The sequence below is a fragment of the Eurosta solidaginis genome, chromosome 2 (assembly GCF_040869045.1).
Source record: "Eurosta solidaginis isolate ZX-2024a chromosome 2, ASM4086904v1, whole genome shotgun sequence".
NCBI lineage: Eukaryota > Metazoa > Arthropoda > Insecta > Diptera > Tephritidae > Eurosta > Eurosta solidaginis.
This window is the reverse complement of record NC_090320.1, coordinates 157,183,939-157,210,842: the sequence shown is the minus strand read 5'-3', so window position 1 is coordinate 157,210,842 and position 26,904 is coordinate 157,183,939.

The following is a 26,904-nucleotide window of genomic DNA, read 5'->3' as shown; positions in this document are numbered from 1 at the left end:
TTTGGTAAAATTTGAAGTTTCTAGCTGTTAAAACGAGGCAGAAATTGCGCAAAGTTGCTTATCTGAACAATCGGTTGTATGAGATATATACTATGTATACCACCGATCTCAATGATTTTTTCAGACAACAATATATGCTATATACGTAAGCATTCGGTGAAAGTTGAAGCTTCTAGCTGTTAAAATGGGGCTGAAATTGCGAAAATATATATATATATACCATATATATTAGGCCGGGTCGTTTTGTGGGGAAGCAAAAAAATTGCCCACTGCTCTGTGAAAATCATATTCTAGGGATCAAAATAAGAAACTTTGCCGAAGGAACCATACCTCTAAAACGAATTCTGATCACAATTTATGTCGAACTTTTGGGTAGGGGCAAATTTTGAAAAATCCCACTTTGACCTATTTAGAGTGCTCCAATCGAGTCCAAATGTATGACCGACCCCCACTAACTTTGGAGGCCCGACCCACCGATGCCAGTGGCACACCTCCTGGAACCCCCCTGGGGTTTCACCATACAAACATTTAAAAAAATCGCCGGTTTTGCACTTTACATGAAAAAATCAGCGAAATGCCAATGTTTTTTCTTTTTGGAGTTTATTTTCCTCTTTAGAAATTTATTTGGTCAGAACATATGTAAATGAAAAAATGAATTTAACTTAGTAATGGAAAAGAAATTAAAAAAAATTATTAGAAATTAGCGTTTTTACAGCCCTTTTAAAACCAAGGCATCACTGTGATGCATTTGCATGTCGTAGACATAGTTGTGTGGTTTTTTATCCAACCGTTTTAAAAAATGAAGGTATCACTGCGACACAATTGCAGATTGTAAAATTGCTTGTGTTGTTTTTTTTAATCCACCACAAGAAACAGCAGTTAGAATTGAAATTACCATTTCATTCTTATTACCTGGTCTCGTAGACCATATATAACGCAAGAGTTTTTGTGAATGCATTAAGTCGTTGTGAAGAACTCAAAGTGTGAAGTGCTAATTTCAGATAAAAAAATATTTCAAAACAAGTAAGGAAGGCTAGGTTCGGGTGTAACCGAACATTACATACTCTGTTGAGAGCTGTGGAGACAAAGTAAGGGAAAATCACCATGTTGTAAAAAGAACCTAGGGTAACCCTGGAATGTGTTTGTATGACATGCGTATCAAATGGCAGGTATTAAAGAGTATTTTAAGAGGAATTTATTTTGTATGATATGGGTATTAATGAGTATTTTAAAAGGGCGTGGGCCTAAGTTATATAGAAGGACGCCTTTTCGAGATATCGCCAAAAAGATGGACCAGGGGTGACTCTAGAATTTGTTTGTACGGTATGAGTATCAAAAGAAAGGTGTTAATAAGTATTTTAAGAGGGCGTGCTCCTTAGTTCTATATGTGGACGCCTTTTCGAGATATCGCCATAAAGGTGGGCCAGGGGTGACTCTAGAATTTTTTTGTACGATATGGGTATCAAATCAAAGCTTATCTTTGTAAAATGAAAAGAAATATAACTTGCAACCCGAAGGCATTTTACGGATTCGTAAACTCTAAACGCAGGGTGAAAGGGTTTCCATCATCCATGAAATTCCAAGATAATATTTCCAGCGATGATCAAGAGATCGCCGACTTCTTTGCGGAATTTTTCAAATCAAATTACTCTATTGAGACCAACGTTTCACCTACTGAATACCCATACCATATTGATTCATGTTAATCAATCAGAGCTCCATTTATATCTTCAGAAGATGTATTATCTTATTTAAAAACTTTAAAAGTATCATATTCATACGGCCCCGACAGGATCCCGACACACTTTCTTAAAAAATGTGCCGCAAACATCTATCAGCCGCTAACAGATTTATTTAATTTATCTTTAATTTATGGCGTTTTCCCAACAATATGGAAGGAATATTTTCTTATTCCGCTTCATAAAAATGGAAGCAGGTATTCAATAGAAAACTACCGGGGCATAGCAAAGTTATCCGCTATCCCAAAGTTATTTGAGGCTATTGTTACCCACCACCTAACATTCTCTATTTCCCCCATAATTGCAAGCTCGCAGCATGGGTTCTGTAAGGGCAAATCACCTATCACCAATTTACTAGAATTTACCACCCACGTTTCTAATGGATTTAGAAAAGGCCTTCACACTGATGTAATTTACACCGATTTCAGTAAAGCTTTCGACAAAGTATCACACCCATTACTTATTCATAAGCTCAGTCAACTCGGTTTTCAACCCCGTCTTATATGTTGGATTTCTTCGTATCTTGGTTATCGTACGCAAAAAGTAATCTTTAAAAATACACTTTCTGGGGTCATCAATGTTTCTTCTGGTGTTCCTCAGGGCAGCCATCTTGGTCCGATTCTGTTCTTGTTGTTCATAAACGATATATCTGGTACAATTAAATACTCAAAAATCTTGATGTACGCAGACGATGTAAAACTTTTGAAATCATGTGCCTCGGTTGAGGAACATTCCTTGCTTCAAATGGATTTAAATCACTTGGTTACCTGGTGCAATGTAAATTATATGCCGCTCAATCTCAAAAAATGTAAATTCATGTGTTTTTCTCGGAGAGTTTCGCGACCAGCTTCATATACAATTAACAACTATAGTCTAGAAACTGTAAATAATTTTATTGACTTGGGAGTCATGATGGATTCCAAACTTAGTTTCAATCTTCATATTAATGCTACAGTGAATAAAGGCAAAGGTGTTTTTGCATTTGTTAAACGGTGGTCAAAAGAATTTAACGACCCTTACATAACTAAAGCACTTTTTACAACATTAGTTAGGCCAATATTAGAATACGGCTCGATAATTTGGAATCCGCGTTATCAAGTCCATGTAGACAGTCTCGAATCAATACAAAAACAATTTTTACTATTTGCCTGAAGAAATTTCCAATGGGACTCTTTAACTAATCTTCCACCTTATACTAATCGATTAAAGCTTATTAATCTTCCAACTCTTGCTAGTCGAAGGGAAATGCTTGGTGTAATATTTATGACAAAACTTTTAAATGGATCAATTTCGAGCCCATTCCTTCTGAATGAAGTGAACTGTTGCGTTCCCTCTCGGACATCGAGACACTTCAAACCTCTTCTGCTGAAACAATGTAGAACGAATTTCGAACAAAATGAACCTTTTCGGCGTTTATGCCAAGATTATAACTCTCACTCAAACACATTTGATAGCTCGGACTCCCTTTTTTCTATAAAAAAGATTGTTCTCACCTCTCTAAATTAATGTATAATACGTTTGCTTCCGTTCTCTTTAAGTATTACGCTTGGCTGATGAAATTTCTTCTGTAGCTGAGCAGTCTCAGATCGTGACGCTTGACAAACCGCTGCCCATCAAAGACTCGGCAAAATAAAAAAAAAAAAAAGTTATTATATATATATATAAATCGATCGCGTGAACAGGATTAGCCTGGTTTCATTGGGCCACTTGAGGGCAGCGCGCTGCCACAACGTCCATTAAAAAAAAAAAAAAAAAAAAAAATGAAAGGCATTAATGAGTATTTTTAAAGGGCGTAGGCCTTAGTTCTATAGGTGGACGCCTTTTCGAGATATCGCCATAAAGGTGGACCAGGGGTGACTCTAGAATTTGTTTGTACGATATGGGTATCAAATGAAAGGTGTTAATGAGTATTTTAAAAGGGCGTGGGCCTTGGTTCTAAAAGGTGGACGCCTTTTCGGAATATCGTTATAAAAGTGGACCAGGGTTTACTCTAGAATGCATTTGCACAATATGGGTATCAAACGAAAGGTGTTAATAAGTGTTTTAAAAGGGAGTGGGCCTTAGTTCTATGGGTGGACGCATTTTCGGGATATCGCCATAAACGTGGACCAGGGGTGACTCTACAATGCGTTTGTACAATATGGGTATCAAATGAAAGGTGTTAATGAGTATTTTAAAAGGGCGTGGGCCTTAGTTCTATAGGTGGATGCCTTTTTGAGATATCGCCATAAAGGTGGGCCAGGGGTGATTCTAGAATTTTTTTGTACGATATGGGTATCAAATGAAAGGCGTTAATGAGTATTTTTTAAAGGGCGTGGGCCTTAGTTCTATAGGTGGACGCCTTTTCGAGATATCGCCATAAAGGTGGACCAGGGGTGACTCTAGAATTTGTTTGTACGATATGGGTATCAAATGAAAGGTGTTAATGAGTATTTTAAAAGGGCGTGGGCCTTGGTTCTAAAAGGTGGACGCCTTTTCGGGATATCGCCATAAAGGTGGACCAGGGGTGACTCTAGAATGTGTTTGTACGATATGGGTATCAAATTAAAGGTATTAATGAGGATTTTAAAAGGGAGTGGCCCTTAGTTGTATATGTGAAGGTGTTTTCGAGATATCGACCAAAATGTGGACCAGGGTGATCCAGAACATCATCTGTCGGGTACCGCTAATTTATTTATATATGTAATACCACGAAGAGTGTTCCTTCCAAGATTCCAAGGGCTTTTGGTTTCGCCCTGCAAAACTTTTTCATTTTCTTCTACTTAATATGGTAGGTGTCACAAACATTTTAACAAGTTTTTTTCTAAAGTTATATTTTGCGTCAATAAACCAATACAATTACCATGTTTCATCCCTTCTTTCGTATTTGGTATATAATTATGGAATTTTTTTCTTTTTTCGTAATATTCGATATCGAAAAAGTGGGCGTGGTCATAGTCGGATCTCCACCATTTTTTACACCAATATAAAGTGAGTTCAGATAAGTACGTGAACTGAGTTTTGTAAAGATATATCGATTTTTGCTCAAGTTATCGTGTTAACGGCCGAGCGGAAGGACAGACGGTCGACTGTGTATAAAAACTGGGCGTGGCTTCAACCAATTTCGCCCTTTTTCACAGAAAACAGTTATTGTCCTAGAATCTAAGCCTCTACCAAATTTCACAAGGATTGATAAATTTTTGTTCGACTTATGGCATTAAAAGCATCCTAGACAAATTAAATGAAAAAGGGCGGAGCCACGCCCATTTTGAAATTTTCTTTTATTTTTGTATTTTATTGCACCATATCATTACTGGGGTTGAATGTTGACATAATATACTTATATACTGTAAAGATATTAACTTTTATTTTAAAATTTGAATTTAAAAAAACAAATTTTTAAAAGTGGGCGTGGTCGTTCTCCGATTTTGCTAATTTTTATTGAGCAGACACATAGTAATAAGAGTAACGTTCCTGCCAAAGTTCATCATGATATCTTCAACGACTGCCAAATTACAGCTTGCAAAACTTTCAAATTACCTTCTTTTAAAAGTGGGCGGTGCCACGCCCATTGTCCAAAATTTTACTAGTTTTCTATTCTGCGTCATAAATACAACTCAACTACCAAGTTTCATCGCTTAATCCGTATTTGGTAATGAATTATCGCACTTTTTCGACTTTTCGAAATTTTCGATATCGAAAAAGTGGGCGTGGTTATAGTCCGATATCGTTCATTTTAAATAGCGATCTGAGATGAGTGCCCAGGAACCTACCTGCAAAATTTCATCAAGATATCTCAAAATTTACTCAAGTTATCGTGTTAACGGACAGACGGACGGACGGACGGACATGGCTCAATCGAATTTTTTTTTGATACTGATGATTTTGATATATGGAAGTCTATATCTATCTCGATTCCTTTATACCTGTACAACCAACCGTTATCCAATCAAAGTTAATATACTCTGTGAGCTTGCTCAACTGAGTATAAACAAAAAATAAGTGAAGTGACCATTCCAAATAAAAAGTTTACAATGAATCCACCATCCTCTACACCGCAAGATGAAGCAACTACATCAACAACTATCGAAAACCCAATGAGTCATATACCCAAGCATTATGTTACTATTTTTGGTGTGTTTACTGATTTAACTGATCTTAATTTACCAACCCATCGGGATATCTTGAGATATTATTTTTACTTAAGCGAACGCGCTAAAACAGAACAAAAAAAGTTGTTCCATAAATCGGTGGATCTGGCTAACATCAAACCAGGGAAAATTGTAAATTCTCGGTGGCTCACCAAGGACGATAGATTATTGCGATTATATGTGACAACGGAAAATCCGGATGCAGATTTAAGAATTCTGGTTGAATTTATAATTAAATGTTATGTGCCAATGTACTTCAATATCAAGTATTACAGCTCTGTCGTGTACGGCAGTGCATTATTTTTCAAATTCATTGGTTGGTCACGATTTCTAGAACCTCGTTTACGCAAAATTGTCAATCAAGTAATTAAAGATAATTCATATTATGCGCATTCGGAAAATATCTTGTTATCAATGTTGTTTGATGATAGCAAAGAAAAGCGCGACTGTGCCATCAAGAAAATTCTACGCTATCGAACCGATGTTGACGAGCCAATGGAACTTAGAGTTTATAAAAAACCAGATATAAACTTTAATTGCAAAATTTATACGGAAATTACCAATTTGAATGATATAAATATCGTATTTGAACCACCATTCACGCGAAGCATTCCGTACGATACATTGAAAGAATATTTAAATCAAGATTATCCACCGTTTAATGATCTAAAAATTCCATCACACATACAAGGAACGGAACGACATGTTCAATTGCTAGCTAGCGTTTCCAAACGGGTTATACCGGAAAATGTAGGGGCTGTTATGGCGACGACATTAGAGAGCCGTGCGAAATTGCCCAGACTTGAAAGTAAAAAAGACTTCAAACAATAATTTTTTTTAGTTTCTTTTCTATAACTCACTTAAATTAATTTTTTCATTTACATATGTTCTTACTACATAAATTTCTTAAGAGAAAAAATAGATATTATTATAAATAAATAATAAATATTATTATAAATAAATAAATAAAAATAAAGAAAAAACATAGCCATTTAGCTGATTTTTTCATGTAAAGTGCAAAACCGGCGATTTTTTGAAATGTTTGTATGGTGAACCCCCAGGGGGGTTCCAGGGGGTGTGCCACTGGCATCGGTGGGTCAGGCCTCCAAAGTTAGTGGGGGTGGGTCATACATTTGGACTCGATTGGAACACTCTAAATGGGTCAAAGTGGGATTTTTCAAAATTTTCCCCTACCCAAAAGTTCGACCAAAATTGGGGGACATCAGAATTCGTTTTAGAGGTATGGTTCCTTCGGCAAAGTTCCTTACTTTTATCCCTAGAATACGATTTTCACAGAGCAATGAGCGATTTTGAAATCGACCCGCCCTAGTATATATATACTATATATACCACCATATATATGTGGGTTTACACAAATAATTGTTTAAAGTTTAAAGTTATTAAATCTCGTTTATTTTCAGTTAATTGTTCATGTTACAATTAAACAGTTATGGGATTTAACGAATGTAAATTAATGTTTAAGTATTTTTTTAAAGATTTTTAACAAAACCTTTTACACATCCAAGACAATAAATAATTAATTTTTCAAAACTACAATATTTTCTTAATAGTTTTTTCCTGTTCGTGTTGCTTTTCTATCTAAAAGCACAGTATTTCCGTGTACAGTATTATCCGTTCCTACATTCGGCCGTTCTGACGATTCATTCGTCCCGAATGATGATCCGCACGGCTTCATGAATTCTGCCACTGTCGACGTACACCCTTGACCCTCATGCTCACCTATTTTTTCTACTTCATATCGATCATGATGAAGTTTTTTTATTACTTTATAAGGACCTAAATACTTTGCCTTAAGTTTGGGACCACTACCAAACTGAGTGCGTTTAATAGCAACTAAGTCATTCACTTTATAATTTATTGCAGACCTACGTTTAGAGTTAAAGTTTTCCCGATCTTCTTGCTGAATTCTCAGTATATTTTCTCTAGCTTCATCTCGAATTTCGTTGCGTGCAAAATCTAGATCCTCAAAACTTGCTTCTTGTATAAACTCATTTAGTGCTGGTAGGTCCCTTAAACGCATGTCACATCCGGTTAATATTGTAAATGGAGAGTACTTAGTACTTCTTGCGGGAATACTGTTGATACTTTATCCACATGCCGGTACCATTGTTCCGGGTTTTCCTGACTAAGTTTCGCCAACATTGGCACCACTACACGGTGCATCCTCTCGACCTGCCCATTTCCTCTTGGTACACCTGTAGTTATAGTATAATGTTGTATACCTTCTTCCTCGCAATAGTCCTTGAACAAATTAGATGTGAAAGCCGAACCCCTATCCGAAACGATTCTTCTAGGATTTCCAAAAATACTAGTTTGCCTCCTCAATTTTTCTACCACCGCGGAAGCTCCTGTGCCTTTAGTTGGATATAACCAACCCACCAGAGCATGCTATCATTTCATCTACCTGCAGCAATTTCGCTGTACACTCTTTACATTCCGTTGGCATTATGGATGTATATCGTTAGCGAAGTTGTCACAAACAAATACATTAATTATATTAGTACGTTATCTTATACTACTTTTATATATGTAACTTCTAATAATTTGTATCAAATCTAGTTATAATAATAGATAACTAAAACTAAACGTGGTGGAAGCACTGCCAATATTCTTCTTCACTTCGTACGCCACCCACCTCCCTTCTTCTGTCACTCTCCAATGCACTTATGATGCTGAACAGGCGCAAATATTAAGCAATACGTCACAGACAGAAGAAGCAAAGCGAATAACAAAACAAACAAAAAAGAAAATCAGCAGTGCGAATGCCGTACAACAACAAAGCAGTCAGGCAGGTTTTTTTTGCCTATTTAAGTGCAGGCAACTTGCAGGAACACTTTCTTGTTTATATTTATTTACCTTCGCTGCGCAGCGGCTGAGACTTTGACTCCTGACTCCACTGGAGCAGCAAAGCAAATCAGGATTATGATGTTACTCCCACGGTGTCTGTTGTCCACTTGTTTTAGATTTAGTTGATGTCCAGTAAGATGTTGTGAGTATTTAAGCGTTGTTTACGCGTTTATATCGTAGGCAATTCACGTTAAACAATAAAAAAAATGCGAAGCTAAAATATTCACAAATTTACCGCCTTTTTACTCTTCTTTTTCTTAATTTAATGGTGGGTCTATCTATTTTCCTTTAAGGACTTAAAATTTTGGGTTTCGTGACGAAATTAATATACCATTTCATTTTCATGAAAGGTATAAAAATACGTAGGCACTTTGTGTGAGAATGCAAAGCTTCACGTTTTTTGTGGTCTGCATGTAAATGCTATGACTACGAATGACGTATTTCAAAAATATATGACGTAAACGTAACTATTTGATGAAATTTGAAGAATTTTGAAACTTCTAGCCGTAAAAAAGTGGCAAAAATTATAGTTTATATGGGGTATATAATATATATACCACCGATCTCTATGATTTTTTCAGACAACAATATATGCAAATATACGTAAGCATTCGTTGAAATTTGAAGCCCCTAGCTCTTAAAATAGGGCAGTAATTACGAAAAGTTTCTTATCTGAACAATCTGTTGTGGGGGATATATACTATATATACGAACGATCTCATCAATTTTTTCAGACAACAATATGTGCAATATACGAAAGTATATGGTGAAGTTTGAAGATTCAATCTGTTAAATTGAGGAAGATATTACAAAAATCCTCTTTTTCTGAAAAATCGGTTGTATGGAGGATATATGCTATAGTGGTCCGATCCGGTCGGTTCCAACAAATGTCTGATCGGACACCCAAATACACCCGCTCACCAAATTTTATCAAGATATCTCAGAAATTGAGGGACTAATTTGCATACAAACAGACAGACGGACAGACGGACATGGCTAAATCAACTCAGCTCTTCATCCTGATTATTTCGGTATACCTAATGGTGGGTCTATCTATTTTCCGTTAAGGACTTACAATTTTGGGTTTCGTGACGAAATTAATATACCATTTCATTTTCATGAAAGGTATAAAAATAGGTAGGTACTTTGTGTGAGGATGCAAAGCTTCACATGTAAAAACTATGACTACGAATCAAGTATTTAAAAATAAACGTAACTATTTGATGAAATTTGATGAATTTTGTAGCTTCTAGCCGTAAAAAAGGGGCAAAATTGAGAGTTTATATGGGGTATATAATATATATACCACCGATCTCTATGATTTTTTCAGACAACAAGATATGCTATATACGTAAGCATTTGGTGCAATTTGAAGCTTCTAGCTGTTAAAACGGGGCAGAAATTGCGCAAAGTTTCTTATCTGAACAATCGGTTGTAAGAGATATATACAATGTATATCACCGATCTCAATGATTTTTTTAGACATCAATATATGCTATACACGTAGCCATTTGCTGAAATTTGAAGCTTCTAGCTGGTAAAATGGGGCTGAAATTGCAAAAAAAAAAATATATATATACTATATATGGGGTATTCCATCCCATTTCGACCAATTTTGAACCCGACCCCTTTAGAATTGGCTGAAAGTTTTTCTTCTTTTTCTAGCTTACGAAAGACGTTTTTCAGAATTTTTTCAAATATTTTCATCCAACTCAAAAAAAGTTATGAATTAAAAAAAAAACACCGTTTTTGTTTTTAAAATGCTATAACTTTTTCAAAAATTTACCGCTTGGCATCTTTTTTTTAAATTTGTTTTTAAATGTACTTTTCGGAAAAAATACAAAAAAAATTTTAAAGTTTTTTTTAATTTTCAGTTTCGAGATTTTTCAAATTTCGCCATTTTTTTTTCCTCATGAAAAACTTCAAACAATTCTGCAATCATCCCCACTAATCCCGGAGTGGGCCGATTTTTTTTATATTTTTATTTTATTTAATTAACCAGGATTAATGACTGACAGCGAAAGCGAGTCATTTTAATCGTAGATTACCATAATATATAAAGAAAAGAATACTTAAAAATCATTTTCTTAAATTTTTTATTATATAAATAAAATTGGTTAAAAAAAATTTTTATTTTTGAAATTTTTTTTTTCAATTAAATAAAAAAAATATATAAAAAAAATCGGCCCACTCCGGGATTATGAGAAAAAAACAATAGCGAAATTCGAAAAATCTCGAAAAACTTAAAAATTAAAAAAAACACTTTAAACATTTTTTTGTATTTTTTCCGAAAAGTAGATTTAAGTTATGAATTTTAAAAAGAACACCGTTTTTAAAAAATACAAAAAAATTTTTTAAGTTTTTTTTTCAATTAAATGAAAAAAAAAAAACAAATTATCGGCCCACTCCGGGATTAGTGGAGATGATTGCAGAATTGGTTGAAGTTTTTTATGAGAAAAATAAAATTAAAGAAAAAAAAAACTTTTTTAAAAATAAGCTTTTATTATTTTGGTTAATAAAATTAACTAAAAAGTAAACAATAAATTGACTCTAAAGAAATATAACACTTTATAAGTTCATTGTAAGCTTAAACGATAATTAAGCTTTTTCGTCTGCGACAAAAAAATTCTATATTGTACATAATTATATATTTTTAACATTAAAACTTTACACCTAAATTTTTAAAGCTTACAGTTTATATCACAGTCTTAATTGTTCTAATAAAAAACGTGTTAAATTTTGATGGTATAATTAAGAACATTTAGGATCTCATTTTCTTGCTATCGCAATGTAACACGCTTTTATTAGAACAATTAAGACTGTGATATAAACTGTAAGCTTTAAAAATTTAGGTGTAAAGTTTTAATGTTAAAAATATATAATTATGTACAATATAGAATTTTTTTGTCGCAGACGAAAAAGCTTAATTATCGTTTAAGCTTACAATGAACTTATAAAGTGTTATATTTCTTTAGAGTCAATTTACTGTTTACTTTTTAGTTACTTTTATTAACCAAAATAATAAAAGCTTATTTTTAAAAAAGTTTTTTTTTTCTTTAATTTTATTTTTTACTTTTTAGTTCGTTTTATTAACAAGTAATAGAAGCTTGTTCTTAGAAAAGCCTTTTTCTTAAATTTAATTTAAATATGAATTTTTATTTTTATTTTTAGTAGGGTAAATTATTATGGCTTTGGCCGTGTAAATTATTATGGGGTATTTGTATATTTTAGATTTAATGCACAATTAATATGTGTGTGTTTGAGCGGCCAAATAATAACAGTAGTATTGCTAAAGTGCTGCTTAGTTGATGGAATGTCGCTAATTTCCTAGCGATGATCAGCAGATTGTCAATATTTCGTTCAATGGACGCGCGAAATTTCCACATCTGCTCAAATTTTCCAAGATTTTCCATTCTTGATTTAACTTAAGCTGTTATGCCAATATTTTTCAGCCAGCTTTTTTCAAATAGGTAATTTTTCCAAAAGCAAAATAAATTACAGAACAGATTACAGAGTTAAACAGCCTTAAAAATTCAGCTATGTTGGTTATACACAGAAATACAGCAGAGGGTTGTGTCTCCGCTTTTCGCAATCGTTGAGATTCACCACGCGTGATTCACCACGTCCAAATATCACAATCCACGGATAGGTACCGGCGTGTTTGTATGGGACTTAGGCTGTTATGCCAAAGTAAATACAAATCTTTACCGATAACTGTGTTATCGATTAATTTATCGAATTCTAACAAAGTAATATTGCATTGTCATCGGAGTTATATATGTGTGCAAAATTTCAGCTCAATCGGACACCGGGAAGTGTATCAAATTTAACTTGCAAGATTCCATTACAGACAACAAAAGTGAAACTAAATAAAAGCTTATAAAAAGGGCTAAATTCGATAAATCTCGAAAAACTGAAAAATTACAAAAAAAAAACTTTAAAAATTATTTGAATTTTTTCCGAAAAGTACATTTAAAAAAAAATTAAAAAAAAAAGATCCCAAACGGTCAATTTTTGAAAAAGTTATAGCATTTTGAAAACAAAAACGGTGTTTTTTTAAAAATTCATAACTTTTTTTGAGTTGGATGAAAAAAATTTGAAAAACTTCTGAAAAACGTCTTTCGTAAGCTAGAAAAAGAAGAAAAACTTTCAGCCAATTCTAAAGGGGTCGCGTTCAAAATTGGTCGAAATGGGATGGAATACCCCATATATATACTATATATACCACCGATCTTTATGATTTTTTCAGACAACAATATATGCTATATACGTAAGCATTCGTTGAAATTTGAAGCCTCTAGCTCTTAAAATAGGGCAGTAATTACGAAAAGTTTATTATCTGAACAATCGGTAGTGGGGGATATATACTATATATACGACCGATCTCACCAATTTTTTTATTTATTTTTTATGTGCAATATGCGAAAGTATATGGTGAAGATTGAAGCTTCAATCTGTTAAATTGAGGAAGATATGACAAAAATCCTCTTTTTCTGAAAACTCGGTTGTATGGAGGATATATGCTATAGTGGTCCGACCCGGCCGGTTCCGACAAATGTCTAATCGGACACCCAAATACACCCGCTGACCAAATTTTATCAAGATATCTCGAAAATTGAGGGACTAGTTTGCATATAAACAGACAGACGGATAGACGGACAGACGGGCATGGCTAAATCAACTCAGCTCTTCATCCTAAGCTCTTCATACGTAAGCATTTGGTGAAATTTGAAGCTTCTAGCTGTTTAAACGGGGCAGAAATTGCGCAAAGTTTCTTATTTGAACAATCGATTGTATGAGATATATACACTGTATACCACCGATCTCAATGATTTTTTCAGACATCAATATATGCTATACACGTAAGCATTTGCTGAAATTTGAAGCTTCTAGCTGTTAAAATGGGGCTGAAATTGCAAAAAAAATATACATATATATACTATATATGGGGTATTCCATCCCATTTCGACCAATTTGGCACCCGACCCCTTTAGAATTGGCTGAAAGTGTTTCTTCTTTTTCTAGCTTACGAAAGACGTTTTTCAGAATTTTTTCAAATTTTTTCATCCAACTCAAAAAAAGTTATGAATTTTAAAAATAACACCGTTTTTGTTTTCAAAATGCTATAACTTTTTCAAAAACTGACCGTTTGGGACCATTTTTTTTTAAATATTTTTTTAAATGTACTTTTCGAAAAAAATACAAAAAAAAATTTTTAAGTTTTTTTTTCAATTAGATGAAAAAAAAAAACAAATTATCGGCCCACTCCGGGATTAGTGGAGATGATTGCAGAATTGATTGAAGTTTTTTATGAGAAAAAAAGGGCTAAATTCGATAAATCTCGAAAAACTGAAAAATTACAAAAAAAAAACTTTAAAAATAATTTGAATTTTTTCCGAAAAGTACATTTAAAAAAAGAATTAAAAAAAAAAAGATCCCAAATGGTCAATTTTTGAAAAAGTTATAGCATTTTGAAAACAAAAACGGTGTTTTTTTAAAAATTCATAACTTTTTTTGAGTTGGATGAAAAAAATTTGAAAAACTTCTGAAAAACGTCATTCTTAAGCTAGAAAAAGAAGAAAAACTTTCAGCCAATTCTAAAGGGGTCGGGTTCAAAATTGGTCGAAATGGGATGGAATACCCCATATACCATCATATATATATTATATATACCACCGATCTCTATGATTTTTTCAGACAACAATATATGCTATATACGTAAGCAATCGGTGAAAGTTGAAGCTTCTAGCTGTTAAAATGGGGCTGAAATTGCGAAAATATATATATATACTATATATATTAGGCCGGGTCGATTTGTGGGAAGGAAAAAAATCGCCCACTGCTCTGTGAAAATCATATTCTAGGGATCAAAATAAGAAACTTTGCCGAAGGAACCATACCTCTAAAACGAATTCTGATCACAATTTGGGTCGAACTTTTGGGTAGGGGCAAATTTTGAAAAATCCCACTTTGACCTATTTAGAGTGCTCCAATCGAGTTCAAATGTATGACCGACCCCCACTAACTTTGGAGGCCCGACCCACCGATGCCAGTGGCACACCCCCTGGAACCCCCCTGGTGGTTCACTATACAAACATTTAAAAAAATCGCCGGTTTTGCACTTTACATGAAAAAATCAGCGAAATGCCAATGTTTTTTCTTTTTGGAGTTTATTTTCCTCTTTAGAAATTTATTTGGTCAGAACATATGTAAATGAAAAAATGAATTTAACTTAGTAATAGAAAAGAAATTAAAAAAAATTATTAGAAATTAGCGTTTTTACAGCCCTTTTAAAACCAAGGCATCACTGTGATGCATTTGTATGTCGTAGACATAGTTGTGTGGTTTTTTATTCAACCGTTTTAAAAAATGAAGGTATCACTGCGACACAATTGCAGATCGTAAAATTGTTTGTGTTGTTTTTTTAAGCCACCACAAGACACAGCAGTTAGAATTGAAATTACCATTTCATTCTTATTACCTCGTCTCGTAGACCATATATAACGCAAGAGTTTTTGTGAATGCATTAAGTCGTTGTGAAGAACTCAAAGTGTGAAGTGCTAATTTCAGATAAAAAAATATTTCAAAAAAAATAATACGTGAAGTGACCATTCCAAATAAAAAGTTTACAATGAATCCACCATCCTCTACACCGCAAGATGAAGCAACTACATCAACAACTATCGAAAACCCAATGAGTCATATACCCAAGCATTATGTTACTATTTTTGGTGTGTTTACTGATTTAACTGATCTTAATTTACCAACCCATCGGGATATCTTGAGATATTATTTTTACTTAAGCGAACGCGCTAAAACAGAACAAAAAAAGTTGTTCCATAAATCGGTGGATCTGGCTAACATCAAACCAGGGAAAATTGTAAATTCTCGGTGGCTCACCAAGGCCGCTAGATTATTGCGATTATATGTGACAACGGAAAATCCGGATGCAGATTTAAGAATTCTGGTTGAATTTATAATTAAATGTTATGTGCCAATGTACTTCAATATCAAGTATTACAGCTCTGTCGTGTACGGCAGTGCATTATTTTTCAAATTCATTGATTGGTCACGATTTCTAGAACCTCGTTTACGCAAAATTGTCAATCATGTAATTAAAGATAATTCATATTATGCGCATTCGGAAAATATCTTGTTATCAATGTTGTTTGATGATAGCAAAGGAAAGCGCGACTGTGCCATCAAGAAAATTCTACGCTATCGAACCGATGTTGACGAGCCAATGGAACTTAGAGTTTATAAAAAACCAGATATAAACTTTAATTGCACAATTTATACGGAAATGACCAATTTGAATGATATGAATATCGTATTTGAACCACCATTCACGCGAAGCATTCCGTACGATACATTGAAAGAATATTTAAATCAAGATGATCCACCGTTTAATGATCTAAAAATTCCATCACACATACAAGGAACGGAACGACATGTTCAATTGCTAGCTAGCGTTTCCAAACGGGTTATACTGGAAAATGTAGGGGCTGTTATGGCGACGACATTAGAGATCCGTGCGAAATTGCCCAGACTTGAAAGTAAAAAAGGTTTCAAACAATAATTTTTTTTTCGTATATTTTTGGCAAGCTTTTCCGATCTATTCTGAACTAGTGCAAATAAAACATTTTATTTCACCTTACAGCTCGACGTTTCTCTCACTTGGCAAAAAATTTACACTACCAACAACACGAAAGAACTTTTCACCAATACATTTAATAGCAGAGGTTGAACAAATAATTCAAGGAATGGAGAACGAAAATGACAAAGAAGTAGCCAGAAACAAACTAAGCTACAAAATTCAACAATTTAAGAGGCACATAAAACACAATTCCGCCGAAAAATTTATTATAGAAGCCTACAACAAAACTAAATCCTTTTTAAAGTCACACGAAGAAGATATAATTGTAACTGATGCGGACAAAGGTAACAAAACAGTCGTTTTATATAAGACAGATTACACTCAAAAGATTGACGAAGTACTAGGCGACAAGAACACATACAAAGTTATTCGAGTCGATCCAACAAATACATTACAAAGGAAAAACAACAATATTGTTGATGAGCTTTATAAAGGAAAATACATAACACAAAGAGAGAAGCAACAATTATCCAGCTCAGCGGCAACCGCTCCAAGACTGTACGGGCTACCGAAAATACATAAACCCGATTTTCCCTTGCGTACTATAGCGTCCTCCATTAATGTCCCATGCTACAACTTATCCAAACATGTAGGAAAAATCTTAAAAACTTTAATTTCAGAGGAGTACAACATCAAAAATGTATTTGAATTAAAAGAGAGATTGAAAGATACGATCATTAGCCATGAAGATGTTTTGGTATCCTTTGATGTTATCTCCCTATTTACCAACATACCGACGAACTTAGCTATAAAGATAATCATGAAAAAATGGGACAAGATTCAAAACAATACCAACATACCAAGGAATAAATTTCAAAGTATTTTAGAGTTTTGCTTTAAGGGCAACAATTATTTTATATGCAACAATAATATATACAGTCAGTCTTTTGGAATACCGATGGGTAACCCCCTTTCCCCCACGATCACGGATATAATAATGGATGATCTTTTAAATAGCACATACTCGGAGCTCAAAAAGCAGCAGAAAGGCATTAAGTTCATTGTAAAGTATGTGGATGACATATTTGCCATTATCCAAAGAGATGATGCAAATATCATACTTAAAACGCTGAACCAATACCATAACAGACTACAATTCAAGATGGAAATGGAAAAAAACAACAGCATACCTTTTCTAGATGCCCGCATACATAAAACAAACAATAACTTAATATTAGACTGGTACTCTAAGCCAACAGCGTCTGGGCGCCTAATAAACTTTTTTTTATCACAACCACGAAAATATTAAATTAACACCGCCAAAAACCTCATACACAAAATCTTGACTATAAGCCATCAGCAATTTCATGACGACAACATAAAGAAAATACAAATGACGCTTAAAAGAAATAATTATCCTGACTACCTTATATCTGACCTTATAGAACAAAAATTAAATCAAATTCAACAAAACCAATCAATAGCAACAACAACAAACAATGAAACAAAACAATATCACAGTGTCACTCATATTCCCAGGCTAACAGAAAATTTAACACAAGACGTAATTAAACAACAGAACATCAAAATAGCTTACAAATCCAACCACACATTATCAAGATGCTTTACAAAAACAAAAACCCCTATAAACAGAGAACAACAAAGCAATGTGGTTTACAAAATAGAATGCAAAGGGAATAACGAAGAAAAATGCAACAAAGTTTATATAGGAACAACTAAGCGCGCTTTGGGTACACGATTAGCCGAACATGAAGCTGATATTAGGAAACAAAAACAAAATACAGCTCTCTCACAACACGTAATAACACACAACCACGTCGCTGACTTCGAAAACACGAAAATAATAGACAAATAAGCTAGAGAAAAAACGATACACCTTGGAAAGCCTACGAATTTTGCAAAATAGGGAAAAGACTATGAATAAGAAAGAGGACACAGATGGTATCGCTGCCACTTACATATTATGTTTATAACATTTTACTTTTAGTTTGACAAGTGTACCACAGTAGATGGTATAGTTTTATTTTTTATTTTATATTTTTAATTTTCTATATTTTTTTACTTTTGTTCTTGTAAATTATGTTTTATTTCTTTAATTTAATGCCGTAATTCAAATGTAAGTGAAAATTTGAAAACATATAAATCAATGTTAAATGTTAATATGTGTAATTGTGATAATTCCAAATTAATGTTGTTGTTTTGTGTTTTTATTGTTAATAAATACAGAATTGCTCCAGAAGAAGCCAAGGAAATTTGACGAAACGTCGAGCTGTAAGGTGAAATAAATTGTTTTATTTGCACTAGTTCAGAATAGATCGGAAAAGCTTGCCAAAAATATACGAAAATCAATAAACCGATCGGAAACCAATATATAAAAATAATTTTTTTTAGTTTCTTTTCTATAACTCACTTAAATAAATTTTTTCATTTACATATGTTCTGACTAAATAAATTTCTTAAGAGAAAAAATAGAAATTATTATAAATAAAAAATAAATATTATTATAAATAAATAAATAAAAATAAAGAAAAAACATAGCCATTTAGCTGATTTTTTCATGTAAAGTGCAAAACCGGCGATTTTTTGAAATGCGATTTTGAAATCGACCCGCCCTAGTATATATATACTATATATACCACCATATATATGTGGGTTTACACAAATAATTGTTTAAAGTTTAAAGTTATTAAATCTCGTTTATTTTCAGTTAATTGTTCATGTTACAATTAAACAGTTATGGGATTTAACGAATGTAAATTAATGTTTAAGTATTTTTTTAAAGATTTTTAACAAAACCTTTTACACATCCAGGACAATAAATAATTAATTTTTCAAAACTACAATATTTTCTTAATAGTTTTTTCCTGTTCGTGTTGCTTTTCTATATAAAAGCACAGTATTTCCGTGTACAGTATTATCCGTTCCTACATTCGGCCGTTCTGACGATTCATTCGTCCCGAATGATGATCCCCACGGCTTCATGAATTCTGCCACTGTCGACGTACACCGTTGACCCTCATGCTCACCTATTTTTTCTACTTCATATCAATCATGATGAAGTTTTTTTATTACTTTATAAGGACCTAAATACTTTGCCTTAAGTTTGAGACCACTACCAAACTGAGTGCGTTTAATAGCAACTAAGTCATTCACTTTATAATTTATTGCAGACCTACGTTTAGAGTTAAAGTTTTCCCGATTTTCTTGCTGAATTCTCAGTATATTTTCTCTAGCTTCATCTCGAATTTCGTTGCGTGCAAAATCTAGATCCTCAAAACTTGCTTCTTGTATAAACTCATTTACGCATGTCACATCCGGTTAATATTTTAAATGGAGAGTACTTAGTACTTCTTGCGGGAATACTGTTGATAAATTGCTGGACTTTATCCACATGCCGGTACCATTGTTCCGGGTTTTCCTGACTAAGTTTCGCCAACATTGGCACCACTACACGGTGCATCCTCTCGACCTGCCCATTTCCTCTTGGTACACCTGTAGTTATATTATTGTAACGAATGTTAGCAGCAGTGAGCGATGCTATCGTCTCTAAGCCGATGGTAACCAGCGACGTGAATGCACATCAATAATTCAATCACTACATAAACGAATAAATAATTGCGTCTACACATATGTACGTATACGAACATCGGAGCGGCAATGCACAAATACATGCATATATCTTATCTGAGTTGTCACAAGAGAGAGCAATAATTTGTGCACGTAGTTGTGGCTGGCGATTTTGTAGCCGAACTAACTAGTAACTTCTGGAAATCGAAGAGCCTAGAAGTATGCAGCGTAAACTATAAAAGCGGGGCAGGCGAGTAAGAAGAATTCAGTTTGATTTGAGGTTTCGATTAAGCGCTATCTAGCGAGCTTTAGCAGAATTATAAGAGTTTCATTTGAGCTATCAATCAGTTTGGTTATTAAGCTTGCTATTCGTTGCAAAGTATAAGTGTTATTGTGAAGTGCTGTAATAAAGGCCATTTTTCAATTATTCAATATTGGAGTTATTTATTCAACAGTTTAGCGATACGAACTTAGCAGAGGGTTGCAAATAAGAGGATTTGCGGTAAATTCGTTACATTATAATGTTGTATACCTTCTTCCTCGCAATAGTCCTTGAACAAATTAGATGTGAAAGCCGAACCCCTATCCGAAACGATTCTTCTAGGATTTCCAAAAATACTAGTTTGCCTCCTCAATTTTTCTACCACCGCGGAAGCTCCTGTGTCTTTAGTTGGATATAACCAAACGAACTTTGAAAATCCGTCTACTACTACAAAAATATAATTATATTGTTTGTTCGTGGTTATCATGGGACCTAAATGATCTACATGTAAGGTAGAAAGCGGTTCACCGTCTGTATCAATTGGTGATAAAAAACCTTCCTTTTTACCTGCTTTTGCATTAACTACGATGCACTCAATACAGCTAGATACTACCTTCCTTACTTTTGAGGACAGTTTCGGTATAAAATATGACTTCTCTATAACCTCTTGTGTCCTACGTGCTGAAAAATGACCCTGCCTATGAGCTAATTTCATAATCTCTTCTTCCATTTGTTCCGGAACAACAATAAGCTCTCTTGTTGGATCCTTGTAGATGACACCACGAAACGTATAAAAGTCATCGAACCTGTCATTCTCTAAAATTTTTAAAACAGCCTCAGTCCAACTGTCCTCTTGCTGCGCTTTCATCAACCTATGCCGCAATGTGTCTTCAGCAAGCAAACAATGTACCCGACTTAGCGCATCTACGTGTCTCATTTGAGACCCTGATCGATGCTCGATTTGATGATCAAACTCTTGTAGAAACATTGCCCACCTTGCGATTCTAGAAGGAATATCGTCTTTGCGCATGGTCATTGCGAAAGCGTTACAATCAGTTACGATTTTGAATTTAGATCCCAATAAATAAACTCTCCACTTTTTAAGTGCCCCGACTATAGCTAAAACCTCGAGCTCATATGAACTATACTTTTGTTCTGAAGAGCTTGTTTTGCGACTTAAGAACTGGACTGGGTGAAAATTTTGATCCTCCGACCATTTTTGCAATAATACTTCTCCATAGCTATATTTTGACGCGTCCGTATGTACCTCTGTTTCCGCATTCGGATTAAAAAGTCTAAGCACTGGCTTCTTTATGAGTGCCTCCCTAAGTTGCTGAAAGGATGATAGTTGCTCATCTCCGATTTTAAAAACTTCATCTTTCCTTAACAAATCCGACCACGGTTTTGCTAATAACGCATAATTTTGAATAAATCGCCTAAAATAAGACGTTAATCCTAAAAACCGTTCTACTGCTTTCCTGTCCTTTGGCATGTGATAATTTTTTATCGCCTTTATCTTCTCCTCCGATGGTTAAATTGTGCCATTTTTTATGACATACTCTAAAAAATCTACACTTTTTTGTAAAAACTTATATTTTTTCCATTTAAATCTTATGCCATGTGCCGCACCAACACTTCAAACCCTCTTCAGCTTTTCTATTCCTTCGTCTCCATTATTCGAAGGAATAACCAAGTCGTCCATATAAATTGCGACTGTGCCCTCTCTAATAAGATCTCGGAAAATTACTGCAATAAACCTACAAAATGCAGCAGGAGAGTTCTTTATACCAAAAGGCGCGAACAAAAATTCATACTGACCAGCATGCGTAACAAAAGCTGTGTACTTTTTTGAATCCTTATGCATCGGCACATGAAAGAACCCATCCTTCAGATCTAAGGTCGAAAATAACTTTGCCCCCTGCAATCTATCGACAACATCATCCATCAATGTCATTGGAAAGTTGTCTTTGAAAATTTTTAGATTAAGCTTACGGTAATCGCATCACAAACGCTTGCTTCCATCCTTCTTGTTTACTATAACTATTGGAGACGCATAGCATGATGAGCTTGGCTGTATAACACACGCTTGCTTCCATCCTTCTTGTTTACTATAACTATTGGAGACGCATAGCATGATGAGCTTGGCTGTATAACACCTTCATCTAACCATTCCGAAATTTGTTTATCAACTATGCGTTGGCTCTCATAAGAAATTCTTCTAGGTCGCTGATAAACAGGTATGTCATCATTCACAATAATTTTCATTTCTATTGGGCTTTTAATATCTTGCTTTGGGTTATATTTATCGATTAGATCTTTAACTATACACGAATGATTCTCCTTCAAATGGGTTAGATCAACAAACTCATGCGCTAAATCTCTCATTTGAACTTCGGCACAAAGCCATTCAAACTCCGTAAACAAATCACAATTCATATCTTTTTCATTCGCAAGAATTGTTTCATTGGTAACTTCCTTGCACTGTTCTTCCCCTAAATCCACACTCACATCATTTTTAAATATAAACTCGACTCCCTTCTGACTTACTTTGATATCAACGTGATCCAGAATTGTGTTTCCCAAGATAACCTCGTAGTCGATTGTACCTGCATCCACAATATAAAATTTCATAGATAGCTCCATCTTATCAATCCTGACTTTTATTATAACGAACCCTATAGTAGCCACTTCGCTGTGGCATAAACCACGGAGAACAATTTTATCTTCCTGCACACCTTCTTTCAACATTATCTTTTTTAAAACATCTTCCCTCAATAAACACAAACTGGAGCCCGTATCCACCAAAGCGTTAAAAACGAAATTTTTAATAAATATTTTCTTAAATTTAAGTACAGTACTTCCGTCCATCATATTACTCTGTTCCTGCATTGACTTCACTTCCTTTTTGCATTCAAATGATCTATGCCCCATACCATTACATTTAAAACACTTATACTGACGGTTTGTACATTCTTTGGCTAAATGAGTATTTAACCCACACTTAAAACAATTTTTTACATTTTGGATTGAAACCACCCGCTCATCTCCTTCCTGTTTCCCAGCCACCTGATTACTTTGTTTATTAAAATTACTCGAAAAGCCTCTTGCTCCCTTTATTTTCTCATAGACCTTAATTTGATTTTTTAGCTCACCAATAGATTTGGGCTGATAAAGCGCAACTTTGTTTATCTTCGAGTCTGGTATGCCCTCGATAAAGTAGTCAATAATGCTTTCATCGTCCAGACCTATTGGTTTTGAAATTTCCATCAATATGTACAAGTACTCTCGCAAAGTTTCACCAAATTTCTTTTTCCTATTACGTAATTTTTTGTGGACTTCCGACGCACAAACTTGTGCTCCAAACTCATTCAATAAAGCGTAAATAAATTTCTGTACCTCATTCCACCCAACCGCACAAGCATTTTCTTCGAATTCTTTAACCCACTGCCTAATATCAACTGTATCTGTACCATTGAATCTAGATAAACTCTCTTCAATATCCTTAAAAGTGAATACCGATCTTCTTAGGTTGGGGTGACTGCCGACAGGGACATCTTCATAAACGGAAGCATTTGAGACCACATCATCATCATCATTATTAATACCATAATGTAGCATTAGTCTATCTTGCAAAACCTTTTTTAATCATGTGGTTTCTAAGTTAAGCTCTCTAAGCGTATTCCTTAGAGACTCGCAATTCATATCTAATATTGTATGTTTGTCCATTTTAACACCACAAAAAAAATTGAATGAATGTATATATATGTATGTATAATGACGAATATATGCAATTATGTGAGAGTAATATGTATGTATGTGTATAATTCAATGTTTCATATGCTGTTAATTGCAAATATTTGTATGATCCGTGTATACATACATATGCTTAAATGTCGTAAATTTTTTTTATTCGCTCTTTTAAATGTACATTTCAAAATTTTATCTGACAAGCGTCAACTTTCACAAACGAGAGGAAGAAAAAAAATAATAAAACTTTCTTTTAATCAAATTTGAAATGTTGAAAATTTCTTTCATTCAATCTTAATTTTTTTGTTGTTTTTTTTTTACAAATTTTTCTTTTGTTGCCAAGGGCTTCTGAAACATTCTTTCTTCTTCTTTTCAGCTTGACAAATTTGCTAATTTTTCTTTGGATTCGTTTTCCTTATAACGCTTGACTGCGATTTTTATACTCAGTTGAGCAGAGCTCACAGAGTATATTAACTTTGACTGGATAACGGTTGGTTGTACAGGTATAAAGGAATCGAGATAGATATAGACTTCCATATATCAAAATCATCAGTATCGAAAAAAAATTTGATTGAGCCATGTCCGTCCGTCCGTCCGTCTGTCCGTTAACACGATAACTTGAGTAAATTTTGAGATATTTTGATGAAATTTGATATGTAGATTCCCGGGCACTCATCTCAGATCGCTATTTAAAATGAACGATATCGGACTATTACCACGCCCACTTTTTCGATATCGAAAATTTCGAAAAACCGAAAAAATGCGATAAATCATTGCCAAAGGCGGATAAAGCAATGAAACTTGGTAGATGGGTTGAACTTATGACACAGAATTGAAAATTAGTAAGATTTTAGACAATGGGCGTGGCACCGCCCACTTTACAAGAAGGTAATTTTAAAGTTTTGCAAGCTGTAATTTGGCAGTCGTTGAAGATATCATGATGAAATTTGGCAGGAACGTTACTACTATTACTATATATGCGTGGCTCCGCCCATTTCCATTTAGTTTGTCTAGAATACTTTTAATGCCATAAGTCGAACAAAAATTTACCAATCCTTCTTAAATTTGGTATGGGCATAGATTCTATGACGGTAACTGTTTTCTGTGAAAAAGGGCGAAATCGGTGGAAGCCACGCCCAGTTTTTATACACAGTCCACCGTCTGTCCTTCCGCTCTGCCGTTAACACAATAACTTGAGTAAAAACCGATATGTCTTTACTAAACTTAGACTACGTACTTATCTGAACTCACTTTATCTTGGTATAAAAAATGGCCGAAATCCGACCATAACCACGCCCACTTTACCGATATCGAAAATTACGAAAAATGAAAAAAAATGCCATAATTCTATACCAAATACGAAAAAAGGGATGAAACATGGTAATTGGATTGGTTTATTGACGCAAAATATAACTTTGGAAAAAACTTTGTAAAATGGGTGTGACACCTATTATATTAAGTAGAAGAAAATGAAAAAGTTCTACAAGGCGATATCAACAGCCCATGGAATCTTGGCAGGAATACTGTTAGTGGTATTGCATATATGTATAAATAAATTAGCAGTACCCGACAGATGATTTTCTGGATCACCTGGTCCACATTTTGGTCGATATCACGAACACGCCTTCACATATAAATCTAAGGGCCACTCGCTTTTAAAACCCTCATTAATACCTTTAATTTGATATCCATATCGTACAAACACATTCTAGAGTCACCCTGGCCCACCCTAATGGCGATATCTCGAAAAGGCGTCCACCTATAGACCTAATGCCCACTCCCTCTTAAAATGCTCAGTAACACCTTTTGTTTGATACCCATATCGTACAAACATTCTAGAGTCACCCCTGGCCCACCCTAATGGCGATATCTCGAAAAGGCGTCCACCTATAGACCTAATGCCCACTCACTCTTAAAATGCTCAGTAACACCTTTCGTTTGATACCCATATCGTACAAACATTCTAGAGTCACCCTTGGTCCACCTTTATGTCGATATCTCGAAAAGGCGTCCACTTATAGAACTAAGGATTACTCCCTTTTAAAATACTCATTACCACCTTTCATTTGATACCCATATCGTACAAACACATTCTAGAGTCACCCTGGCCCACCCTAATGGCGATATCTTGAAAAGGCGTCCACCTATAGACCTAATGCCCACTCCCTTTTAAAATACTCATTAAGACCATTCATTTGATACCCATATCGTACAAACACATTCTAGAGTCTCCCCTGGCCCACCCTAATGGCGATATCTCGAAAAGGCGTCCACCTATAGACCTAATGCGCACTCCCTCTTAAAATGCTCAGTAACACCTTTCTTTTGATACCCATATCGTACAAACATTCTAGAGTCACCCCTGGCCCACCCTAATGGCGATATCTCGAAAAGGCGTCCACCTATAGACATAATGCCCACTCCCTCTTAAAATGCTCAGTAACACCTTTCGTTTGATACCCATATCGTACAAACACATTCTAGAGTCACCCCTGGTCCACCTTTATGGCGATATCTTGAAAAGGCGTCCACCTATAGACCTAATGCCCACTCCCTCTTAAAATGCTCAGTAACACCTTTCGTTTGATACACATATCGTACAAACACATTCTAGAGTCACCCCTGGTCCACCTTTATGGCGATATCTTGAAAAAGCGTCCACCTATAGACCTAATGCCCACTCCCTCTTAAAATGCTCAGTAACACCTTTCGTTTGATACCCATATCGTACAAACATTCTAGAGTCACCCCTGGCCCACCCTAATGGCGATATCTCGAAAAGGCGCCCACCTATAGACCTAATGCCCACTCCCTCTTAAAATGCTCAGTAACACCTTTCGTTTGATACCCATATCGTACAAACACATTCTAGAGTCACCCCTGGCCCACCTTAATGGCGATATCTCGAAAAGGCGTCCACCTATAGACCTAATGCCCACTCCCTCTTAAAATGCTCAGTAACACCTTTCGTTT